Source organism: Thamnophis sirtalis, unplaced genomic scaffold (assembly GCF_051295495.1).
Source record: "Thamnophis sirtalis isolate CommonGarterSnake01/CBP01778 unplaced genomic scaffold, rThaSir2_p1.2 scaffold_4, whole genome shotgun sequence".
NCBI classification, from domain to species: Eukaryota; Metazoa; Chordata; class Lepidosauria; order Squamata; family Natricidae; genus Thamnophis; species Thamnophis sirtalis.
The window spans coordinates 37,878,099-37,890,609 of record NW_028261384.1 but is presented as its reverse complement, the minus strand read 5'-3'; the positions used below and the strand labels follow the sequence as shown (position 1 = coordinate 37,890,609).

The 12,511-nt window shown below is 49.8% G+C and overlaps 1 protein-coding gene across 1 annotated transcript in view; it reads right to left on the bottom strand.

The window, feature by feature from the left end:
- Nucleotides 1–12,296, bottom strand: part of LOC106557200 (histone deacetylase 9) — a 294,128-nt gene extending 281,832 nt beyond the window's left edge. The window contains exon 1 of the mRNA XM_014076373.2: nt 11,766–12,296. The gene's annotated coding sequence lies outside the window, so the exon portion shown is untranslated. The remainder of the gene's footprint in view (nt 1–11,765) is intronic.
- Between the last annotated feature and the right edge of the window lie 215 nt (nt 12,297–12,511).

Genomic DNA, 12,511 nt, shown 5'->3' with positions numbered 1-12,511 from the left:
AAGATAGGCTTAAGATACAGAAGGATCTTGACAGACTTGAATTTGAGCGGTATCTAACAAAATGAAATTCACAGGTGAAAAAAGTAAGGTTCTATATTTAGGCAAGAATATCAGTTGGACTTACCTGAACTGCATGTATCGAAGATGGCGTGGGAGTAGTCACATATGGATATTAACACAGCTCTTTTGCCCTGGAGACTGAAATAAGTCTTGAGGCCACACCTCCATTCCTCCTCTGACCTCCCAGATTAACCAATGGTTCATAGCAGAGCACCTGGAAGGAAGGGACACAGAAACACACACACATCCTTCCTGCCTGGCCCTGCCTGACCACTGAACTAACTCAGCCCCTTGGCGCAGGGCGCTCTAAAGGGAGGGAAGTAACTATTCCCATGCCATCTTCGAGACATGCAGTCTAGCTAAGACCAACTGACAGTCTTCAAAGTGAGGCGTGGGAGGAGTCACACATGGGACATACCAAACCTAGATGTCCTTGGGAGGGAATCAATGGGCCTGAACCCCCCGAGAGTCCAGGACTCCCTGAAGAACCCTCTTCCCAAATGCCACCTCTGCGGAGGTGTATGCGTCTAGCCAGTAATGCCTGATGAAAGGCGAGGGAGAGGACCAGGCGGCAGCCCTGCAGATCTCCTCTATGGGAGCCTCAGTGGCCCAGACCATTGAGGTGACCGCACTTCTGGTGGAGTGCGCGGTAAGGCCCTCTGGGACATGGAGTTCGCGTGCATCGTAGGCCTTGGAGATGGCCGCTCTGATCCACCTACTGATGTTTGCTGGGGAGACCTTGGCTCCCAGGTGGACGTCTGAAAGGAGATGAAGAGAGCCTCTAAACACCTAAAGGGCGCCGTGCGCTTCAGGTAGATGCGCAGGGCTCTTCTGACGTCCAGGCGGTGCCATGATCTTTCTCTGTCTCTGGAGGGCTGCAGACAGAAGTCCGGCAGAACTATCCCTAATGCCTGTGGAAGGGAGAGTAGATCTTGGGCATGAATGTGAGGTCCAGTCTGAGGACGACCCGGTTATCCAGGAAGGTGCAGAGATCCTCTCTGCTGGAAAGAGCGTTAAGCTCAGATACTCTCCTGGCTGAGGTGATGGCAACCAGGAAAACTACCTTGAGAGTTAGAAATTGGAGGGAAACCTCCCTCAAGGGTTCAAAAGGTGCCTCTGGAGGACCATGGGCAGGTCGCAGGTTGGGAATCGATGGACCACAGGGGCCTTCAGATTCGCCGCTGCCTTGAAGAAACGCCTTAGGACCAGGTGCTAGGATAAAGGCGGGGAGTCCACCCCCCCCCCAGGGCCATGGAGAGGGCAGAGACTTGTCTCCTAAGGGTACTGGGGACCAGACCTTTTTCCACACCTTCCTGTAGAAAGTCCAGAATCTGGGGCACGGATGCCAAAGCTGGGTCAATGCCCTTTGCTCAGCACCAATCTGCGAAGGCGACCCAAGAGGCATTGTAGATGTGAGTGGTAGACTGCCTCTTGGACGTCTCAATGGTCCTAATGACCTTCACGAAGAATTGAGTGCCTTTTAGTTGTTCCCGCTCAATCACCAGATGGTCAGATGGAGCCACTCCGGGTCCGGATGCTCCAGAGACCCCTGGTGCAGGGATACCTCCCCTTGGGGAATCCTCCAGTGGGAAGCTGAGGATAGCTCCACCAGGTTGCTAGCCAGGGACAACGTGGCCAGAAGGAGGCCACTAGAACCATCTCTGCTCTCTCTGACATTAACTTCCTCAGAACCCCAGGGATGAGGGGAAGGGGAGGAAAGGTGTAGAGGAGATCAGGCAGCCATCTGCAACTAAAGGCATCTGTGTCCATGGTGCCTCTGGATGGGAACCTCGATATGAAGCTTGGCTGCTGGGCGTTCACTGGAGTTGCGAAGAGATCCACTGCCGGGCGTCTGAACCTCTTGCATATCTGTAGAAAGATGGTGGGATGGAGTTGCCACTCTCTGTAGTCGACTGTCTCCCTGCTGAGCCAGTCCACCTGTTGGTTCTCTATCCCGGAGATGTGCTCCGCTCTGATCGATCGAAGGTTCCTCTCTGCCCAGTTCCCCAACCGGAGGGCCTTGTCGCGCAGGACCTTGGAATGGGTGCCCCCCTGTCTGTTCACGTGGGCCTTGGTTACCACGTTGTCCGTCAAGACCAGGACATGCTGATTGGTCACTGTAGTCTTGAAGTGGCATAGAGCCAGATGGATGGCCTTGAGCTCCAGCCAGTTGATGTTGCACAGGTCTGCTGGAGTCCAGCGGCCCTGGGCTATCTGAGCCTCCAGGTGTGCTCCCCAGCCGAACAGCCTTGTGTCAGTCATGAGCACCTTCCTCTCTGGTTCTCTGAAGAGTGACCCCCTGTCTAGGGCTGGGGTCATCCATCAATGGAGTGAGAGAAGCACCTGAGATGACACTCGAAACTTGAAGCTGGCGTCTGGTGTGGGAGCAGGAACCACTGGAGCTCCCTGGTGTGGAGACGAGCCCAAGCCATGATCCCTATGCAAGAAATGAACTTCCCAAGGAGCCTGGAAAGAAGAACTACAGGGACAGAGCATGACTTGCATATCTCCTGAACCAGATGAACAATGCTGTCCCTACGCTCCTGGGAGAGGAAGACCTCTCCAGACACCGAATCTATGATGGACCCCAGGTGTTGAAGCCTGGTAGGTGGGACTATGTGACTCTTCTCAAGGTTGATCGAGAACCCCAGGGACCTTAGCGTGTCCTGCCTGGCAGTGGCTGGGGACCTGACTAGGACGAGGATGTCATCCAGGTAGCAATTGAGCCGGACCGAGAAGGAACGAAGGTGACCCATGGACATGGCCAGCACCTTAGTAAAGGTCCTGGGAGCTGAGGCCAGCCCAAAGGGAAGGGCTCTATACTGGAAGTGGCTGCCTTCGTGGGAAAACCTGAGGAACCTACAATGTTCAGGGGTGATTCTGATATGCAGATAGGCCTCCGTGAGGTCGATGGAGGCCAGGAAGTTGCCATGTCGGATGCTCTCTAGGATGGATTTCAGGGAGGCCATCTTGGACCTACGGTATCCCTCTCTAGAATTGAGCAGTTTAAGGTCCAAAATGGCTCTCCACACCCCTGAACTCTTGGGAACCAGGAACAGGTTCAAATAAAATCCAGAACCCCTCTCCCCCTCTGGTACCAATTCTATGGTCTTGATGTCTAACAGGTGTTTGATGGTGTTAGCCGTAAGGGCCCATTTGGCTGGGTCTCTAGAGGAGGCGACCGTCTGGTCATGGCCGGGAAGACCTTACGCTTATTCTTGTCCTCCACCAAGATGGGATCCAGCGAAGAACCGAACAGCTTGTCCCGGTGTAGTCAGCTCCTGCCAGGTGCCACTTTGCACGGGATTCCACCTGCCAGTGACGCAGCCACAGCAAGCACCTGGACGCTACAGAGGACGACAAAGCTCGCGAGGCATACTTAACTGCATCCAGTGTGGCGTCCACTGAAAACTGGGTGGCTGCCAGCACCTTGGAGATGTCCTGCAACAGTTGTACTTCCTTGGCCAGGGTCCTGTCTCTTAACTGTTCCAGCCCTATATAGCACTGTTGACCTGTTAAAAAAGGAGGCGGTCGCGGTCACCCTAATAACCCAGGTTATTGCCTGAAAGGATTTACGCATAACCATCTCCACCTTCTTGTCTTCTGCCTTGAGACAGTTGGTTCCACCACAAAACCGCGTTCGACTAAAGCGCACTCGACGAAACTGCGTAGCTGACGTCATCACAGGGTGACAACAGCACGTAGACAGAAGCACGCTGTAAATGCTAAACCTAAAATTAACCCCTAAATCTAAACCTAACCCCCTAAACCTAATCCTAAACCTAAACCTAACCCTTACCTTAACTTGAACTGGCTTGCTTTCAAAGCGCTATTTAAAGCGCTCTTCTTTCTCCACGCTCACTGTTGTCGCCCTGTTGATGACGTCAGCGATGCGGTTTAATCGGGCGTGCTTTAGTCGAGCGCAGTTTTGTCATGCCACGGAGACAGTTGGCTATGTCTCCAGTCATCACCGCAGAAGCTGAAGCCAGGCTGGTGACCAGAATGTCTACCTGCAGAGCTTGGGTGAAGATAGAATTGAGATTATAAATAGCAATAGCAATAGCAGTTAGACTTATATAGCGCTTCATAGGGCTTTCAGCCCTCTCTAAGCGGTTTACAGAGTCAGCATATCGCCCCCACAGTCTGGGTCCTCATTTTACCCACCTCGGAAGGATGGAAGGCTGAGTCAACCCTGAGCCGGTGAGATTTGAACAGCCGAACTGCAGATAACAGTCAGCTGAAGTGGCTGCAGTACAGCACTCTTACCACTGCGCCACCTATGTTCATTTCCTCCCGGGTTGGAAAAGGACCCTGGCTTAACCCACTGGGACTTAAGCACCTCTAGGAACATCTCTGGAGTGGGGATCTCCTTCTCCACCTGGGGCCTCTGGAAGGAGCCCTTCTTGTTCCCCCCGCTAGTGCCGGGGGTGGCAGTTGTTGGACTGGACTCGGGGGAGTGTCCAAGTCTGCTGTGGCTCTGGCTTTAGAAGTAAGGAGATAAACAAGGAGGGGGGAAACAGCCCAGTGATGTTGGGCGCCTCAGGGGCCAGGGCGTCGTCATCCTCAGAAAACCCCACCTCCTTCAATTCCCCCTCCTCTAGATCTGAAGACTCATTGACAATGGAGGGGGAGGGTGACCTGGGTTCTCTGGGAGCAGAGGACCTGGGGCGATCCTGATAACCTCTGGAATGGTCTCAGGAGGACTACTCCTGGAACCCTGGGACTGTTGTTTCATCCCAGAGGCAATCCCCTGGGGTACGGCCCTGGCGAAAACCTCCTGGAAGCTATCAGGAAGCTCTGGAAGGGAGGGTGCAGCTCTGGAGGTTGCAAGAACTCCCTTGGTTCTGGTGATTGCGGTGCCACCCAGTGCCTGGCAGGGCTGGGGGCCCTGTGCCCAAAGGGATCTCCCCTAGCCTCTGATGATGGGCAGGCAATGGGGGGGGGGCGATAGGGAGCTGCGCCCTCTACCTGAGCTCCTTGGGGAACCAGGGGATGCCACCCAGGCCTCTTCCAGCGTAGGCAGCCTGCGGGGGGAGCGTGATCTAGAAGGTGATGGACTAATAGTAATCCTAAACCTTCTCATGGATGTCTTGGTAACTTGACCCTCCTTAGTGAAGGTCTCCTTCCTAGGGGGGCTGGGGGTGATTCTCTTGGTGGGGGACCTCGCTCTGGTGACCGGGGGACCCCCCCAGAGGTCCCCTTGCCTGGGTCCAAATCCCCTGGGGATCTAGGTCCAGCACCCCCGTTCCTCGCCGCCTCCGCCATAACACTTACAGTTCCGACGTTCACTCCCTCCTCTCTCCTTGCCGGCTCAGTCGCTGTGCGCAATACTCTTCAAAGCTCCGCGCTCCTTCTCTGCCGTCGATCCACAGCCCAAATGCCAGCAAGCACAGAATCTAGGGCTCTCCCCGGATTGCCGGCGGAGTTAAGGCCCCTTTTAAGCCTCTTACGACTTCAGGGTGTTTCTTGAGTGGTCTTGGCATCCGTAGGAGGTACGCTGGCCACACGCTCACTCACGTGCTCCAAGATGGCAGATGGCAAAGATGGCAGTCGCCAATCTGCGGTCCGATCTCCTCTGAGGCTCAGGAGCGATGGGGGACAATCCTGCAGGGTCTTCGGTCCTACGAAGTCTGCGGGGGTCTCCTGGCAAGCCTGTAGCTGTTTCTGTGAGCAGCACAGCTTAGAGGCTGCTTCCCCTCTTACGCGACCGTCCAGCCTCCTTGGGCTCATGCTAGCAAGCGGCGAGGCTTGGAATGCTAGCAGTGCAGAGCACGGATGAGGAGGGTTGAAGACAATCCAAGATAAGAAAACCTAAAAAATTCTGGAAAAAACCTCAAGTCTTCGAAGTGAGGGAGAGTCAGGAAAGCACTCCTTCTGGGCTGGAGACTGAGGTTCTGAGGTTAATCTGGGAGGTCAGAGGAGGAACGGAGGTATGGCCTCAAGATTTACCTCAGTCTCCAGGGCAAAAGGGCTGTGTTAATACCCATGTGTGACTCCTCCCATGCCTCACTTCGGAGACAAACAAAATGCACAGGTACAGTTTATGTGATACCTCGTTCAATAGTAGTAACTGTGAGAGGATCTTGGAATTCTAGTGGACAATCATTTAAATATGAGCAAGCAGTGTGCTGCAGCTGCCAAAAAAGCTAATACAGTTCTAGGCTCCATAAACAGACAGATAGAATCAAGATCACTTGAAGTGTTAATACCACTTTATAATGCCTTAGTAAGACCACGCTTGGAATACTGCATCCAATTTTGGTCACCACAATGTAAAAAAGTTGTTGAGACTCTAGAAAGAGTGCAGAGAAGAGCAACAGGGATGATGAAGGGATTGGAGGCTAAAACATATAAGAAACAGTTGCTGGAACTAGGTATGTCTAGATTAATAAAAAGAAGGATTAGGTGTGACATGATAGCAGTATTCCAATATCTCAGTGGCTATCACAAAGAAGAGAGAGTCAAGCTATTCTCCCAGGCACCTGAGGGTAGGACAAGAAGCAATGGGTAGAAACTAATCAAGGAGGGAAGCAACTTAGAACTAAGGAGAAATTTCCTGACAGTTAGAACAATTAATCAGTGGAACAATTAATCAGTGGCAAATGGTTGAAGTTTTTAAGAAGAGATTGGATAACCATTTGTCTGAAGTGGTGTAGGGTTTTCTGTCTAAGACTAGAAGACCTCCAAGGTCCCTTCCAACTGTTTTTTTTATATTCTATTCTATCATGTCACCCACAGTCTTTCATTGTATTAAACTAGATGTACCCTATTCTTGCAACCATTCTTCTTATGTTTTAATCTTCAATACCCTAAACCATCTTTTTTGCTCTTCTGCACTTTTTCTAGATTCTCAACATCTTTTTTATATTGTGGCAACCACAACTGGATGCCACAATGCCACATTTCAAGTGTGGTCTTAGCGAGGCATTATAAATGGTATTAACATTTCATATGATCTTAATTCTTTTCTTCTGTTAATGCAGTCTACGACTGTGTTGGCTTTTTTTGTCAGCTGCAGCACACTTCTAGCTCATATTTAAGTCCACTAGTGGAATCCACTAGAATTCCAAGATTCTTCTCACATTTATTACTATTGAGTCAGGTACCACTTATTCTATATCTGTATATTGGAGGGGGGGTGTCTGTGCCTAAATGTAGAACCTTATTTTTGTCACTATTGAATTTCATTCTGTTATATAGGGTTCAAGTCTGTCGAGATCCTTCTGTATCTTGAGCCTATATTCTGGAGTGTTGGCTATTCCTACTACCTTGGTGTTAACTGCAAATTTGATAATTTTTCCATTCTATCATCTTTTAAATCATTTATGATTTACTTTCAGTTCAGTTCATTTATTTTCAGTTCAGTTCATATATGATTTACCCGATTCAGCCGGTTCGGGTGAACCGGATATTACAAGATTGCCCAGTTCAGAAAAACAGCAAATCATGCCATTGGCTGGCCCCACCCACCAGCCCCTTCCCTCCCAGTCATTCCTCATCTTGTCTGCTCGCCCCCATTGCTGCCTGCCTTTGCCTGCTTGCCTTCCGCCATGGCCCTGATCTCCCTGGGTGAGTACACCTGCAAGCAAGCCCCAGTTGAGTGCTGACTCATGGCCTAGCTGCCTCCGTTGCTGCAAGCCCAGTTGAGTGCTGACTCCTGGGTTGGCCTAGGCCGCTTCAAGCCCCAGATGAGTTGACTCCTGGGCTGGCCTACCTGCAACTGCTGCTGCACTTCCCACCACTGTCCCTGGGCTTGCCTGGCTTGCTTCGCTGCCGCACAGTGGCTCCATCTCCTGCGGCACTTGCAGCTTGGCTAGCTAGCTGCCCCCTGTCCCCGGACTTGCCTGGCTTGCTTCGCCACCATGGCTCCATTCCCGTGCTTTCTGGAGCTTCCAGCTTGCCTCTGAATGCCAGCTGAGAAGCCGCATGGCCATGCTTCTCAGAAGGCTAAACCCTCTCTGGCCAGGAAGCCAGGATGTGCTAGCTGTGAGAATGCTCTCTCTCCCCTGGCAAGGAAGCTAGGCTGTGCTGCCTGGAAGGACACTTGCCCTACTGGTTGCGAGGCTGCTCATCTGCCAGGCCAGTGTCAGAAGAGAGGAAGACAGAAAAGTTCAGCCAAGTCTTCTCTTCCTTTTTACCTTCAAACAAACATGCACCCATCTGAAGGCGCTGGGTTAGGGATAATGGGCATGCACCGTCTCCTCGCAGAAGGTCCTGAGATGTGTGCATGTTTTCTCTGTATGTGTTTGAGGCTGAGAAGATGATCTGGCTGAACTTTTCCTGCCTCGGAAGCTGCTTTTAAGTACCTAAGGGAACAGGCTATAGCAGCTGCCTTTTGAGCAGCTTCGGCTGGTGCAGAGAACAGGGCATCGATAGCCAGGAGCAGTGGGACATGTCAGGACAACGTGGGCCTACCGTTCCTCAGGACGCTGTCCTCCTGGACGCGTCTGGCCATGAGCAGCACCAACAGGCAATGGGGTGCACAGGTTGGAATGAAGAACAGAACGGGGGCGATGGGACTTCTGGTGGCCGGATACCGCATTGCCTGATGTGTCGCACCAATCTCCTGGTCCTTTGCTACCCTGTTCTTTGCATCAGACACATACCCCAGCAGGCCATACTCCTGGCCAGGAGAATGGCCTGCTGACAAGCTTCAGGCCAGCATTGTCCTGATGTGTCCTGCTGCGACCGCCACCACCACAGGCTTGCTCGCCAGCTCCGATGGTTGTAGCTCTGTGGCCCCCATCCCACCCCAGGTATGGCGAACCCTGAATTGGGACTTGACAACATACTTTTCACTCCAAGCAGGCCAGACTGGAAAATGCATGGCTGGGGTAGAGGAGCGGTCCTTTTTAACAAGCTTCAAACTGAGTTGCAAATCTGGGTTCCCCACATGAGAGGTGGAAATCCTGTACTCCGGCGGATTCATCTTTGTTTTCCTCTATGAACAGCCTTGGAAAAAGCCTGCCCTCACAATTGCATGCCTGCAACCAGAGCTAGGCTTGCAGCTCTCTTGCTGGGAACCCAGGCTTGCAGCAACAGTTTGGAGCTTGTTCAGAAGGACTGCTCCTCCACCCCAGCCATGTGTTTTCCAGTCAGGGCTGCTTGGAGTGAAAAACATGCAATATGCTGCTGCTCCTGGGATTCCCTGAACAAGCGCTGGAAAAAAATTGGCCAAGCTCCCAATGCCTGAACCAGCGAGCTGGAAGAGAAATTCGCCATTGTGCTGGTGAGTATGTACAGACCCAGTAGGCTTTTTGCTCCTCCCCCACCTACCTATCCCAATGCAGCACAGCACGGAAAATGGGGCATTTCCATCGGCCCTTCTCTTTTTTTCTCCCTAGTCTCCTTTTGCCAGTACTTGGCAGGCAGACTTGGCAGGCAGTCACGATCTTTAGATGAGCTTTTATTTTGTCAGTCCAAGGGCAGGGGAGGGGGAAGGTAAGAAATCACCCTGTCTCTGCAGCATCAGTCACGTGACTGAGTAGGCGAGGCCAACTCGATGTCACTCACAGCAAGGTGCCGCCCCACCTTGTCATGAGTGACATTGAATTGGCCATGCCCACTCAGTCACATGCCTACCTAGCCGCACCCACAGAACCAGTTGTTAAATTATTTGAATCCCACCACTGGATTTATCTCCCTAATAATGGCCCAGGACCCAAAGAGCTATATTTTATAAAGGATTTATCTACTGATAGGTATATTAGAAATAAAAAAGAGAAATGTAAAATATTTGACTTTAAAAGCCTGCTGAAACTTCTTCAGGAACTCTCAGGAATCCTCAGACCACCCTTTGAGAATTACTATTTGGGAGCAAGGGGAAGCTACATACCATTGCACTCCACTCTCTATTTCATTAAAAAAGTGAAGTCAGCATTTATGCAAGTGTGGTAGTTGGCATGGTATTTCAGTCACTCACTCGCAAACTGAAGCACTTATCCAACAAACTTTGTCTATTTCAAAAAGCTTTATCAGGGGTCCCGCACGAAATAAGCATTTATTTATTTTAAAAAATATGGCTGCCTAACTTACTTTAAGTAATTCCGTGTGGCTTACATAAATAAAATCCTAATATAAGAAACAATAAAAAGTAATAACCAACCACTGGCCAGATGACAACAGTCAATCAAATAAGCTATTTGATGTGTTGTTCCTATTTTGGATTCCCTGTGCCTGTTGGAAAAACTTCAAAACATGGCGAAAGAGGGATGCAAAGTGCGGACCAATCTTATCTCCATAGATTGATGTTCCACAGGGAGGGAGCCACCACAGAAAAGGCCCTTCTGTTTCATTCTGCTACATGGACTCCTTAGAAGGGGCCTGTAGCATTCTGTCTTCTTGCTCTGTGGGTCAGTAGTTGTAAAAGAAAAAAGATGGCCCTTCAAATAATCTGCTTCCAAGCCATGTAAAGGTGAGAATCAGCACCTTGAACTGGACCTGGAAGCAAATTGTCAGCCAAAACTATTCTCACAGGAAAGATGGTACATATGCAGATTAAGGCCTGCACAAAGCCATATGAGCCACTGTATTTTGAACCAATTGAAGCTTCTAGATATTTTTCAAGGGCAGCCCCATGTACAGTGTATTGCAATAGTCAAGACAGGAGGTGATTAAGGTGTGAGCAACTGTGAGCAAGGATTGTTGAGCCAGGAAAGGGCATACCTAGTGCACAATCCAGTTACATGAAGGTCATTCTGGACATGACTCAAGCAGCAGTCATGAGTCTAGGAGAAGCCCCAGATTATGGGTCTGTCTGGGGTAGTACCACTCCATCTAGGACTAGAGATGGCAATTCTCCATGAACTAAAAAACTCCAACTCAGAGCACTCTGTCTTTTCTGGGTTCAGTTTTAGCCCTATCCAGCTCTTAGCAGTCTCCAAGCGCTGAGAGGGAGGTCGGGGAATAGCTTAACTCACCATGGGCTGAGACATATAGCTGGGTATAATCAGCATACAGGTAGTCCTGAACTTACAACAGTTCATTTAGTAACCGTTCAGTTACGACATCACTGAAAAAAGTGACTTATGACCATTTTTAACACTTATGGGCACATTTCTAGCCTCATGATCAAAATTCAGATGCTTGGCAACTGTTTCATATTTATGATGATTGCTGTGTCTCCAGATCATGTGACCCCCTTTTCTGACCTTCTGACAAGAAAGTCAATGGGGAAACTAGTTTAACAACAAATGTTTTACTTAATGTACCAACTGCAGTCATTCATTTAACAATTGTGGCAAAAAAAGTTGTAAAATGGGACAAAATTAACAAATGTTTCACTTAGCAACAGAAATGTTGGGCTCGATTGTGGTCATAAGTTGAGGACTACCTGTATTAATGAATTGGTACACAAGTATTTAACGAGTAATTTAGTTTATTGTAAACAATAGGGCTGTCTACAAAGATAAAGATAAAATGATGCTTCAGAGCAGAAAATTTAGACAAATGTAGTTCTTGTGTAAAAATTATTAAGGCAGAGGAAGCCCTTTGCAGATGCCACATAATCATGAAATGATGCATTTGGTCCCAGGGGTTACAGACTGAAGGTATTTAAATCATGGAATATCCCATAGCTGAATAGCCTGCTTTGAACAAGGGTTAACTTCCTGAAGAACTCCCAATCCACCCAAATTCAGCTCCTACCTGAAGACCATAACACGTCCCAAAATGGCAAATTATGGAAGGTTTCTATTTAAAAATACCTGTACAAAGCAAGAGCAAGTTTCGATGGCCAAATGTGAATCACCCATCTGTCCTCAGCCCCTAATTATGACCTGGATGAAGATGTTTTCCTGCAGGTTGATGATTTTGGCAGGAGAAAGAGGAAAACAAAACAGGGAAATCCTTTTGCTAACAAGAACACTGTATAAGGATATCACCACTTGGTGGAGTTAAATCCATGGCAGGACTGGGTTGGGCTGTCAGCTTCATGCTGGTAGTTTTAGTCAGCTGAAGGAACATGAATAACACTTTTAAGAAAGTGAGGTCAGCATGTTTGTGCCTGCAGCTGGTTGCAGTTCCTCTTCTCGTGTTCTCCTTTGCTAATCTTTCCATTGAAGTTTAAAGATTAAACTCTCTATTCTTCAAGATGATAAATACTATGAAATGTCTTCTTCTTGCTCCACCCCCTTTATTACAGTGTAAGAGCCATTAAACAGATACCATCCGGTTCTCTACAAGAACCAATTTAAACCTGGATTTCCTACAGCCTGTACCAACCCCGGTTCTGCCCTCCTCTTTCCGTTCAGATGTGCTTTGCAAGCTCAAAGCCCCGTCCTGGGACGCCCCGCAGCAGACAGGACGAACAAATTTCTATCTGACTTCTGCTCTCCTCGGCGCGAGAGCAAACCGCGCCAAACTCAGGGAGGCCAGCCAAACGAGACAGAGAGAGAGGCCTGCCCCGCGTCTTACTGCCCCATTGGGCGGCTGCGCCACGGAAAGCGGTGGC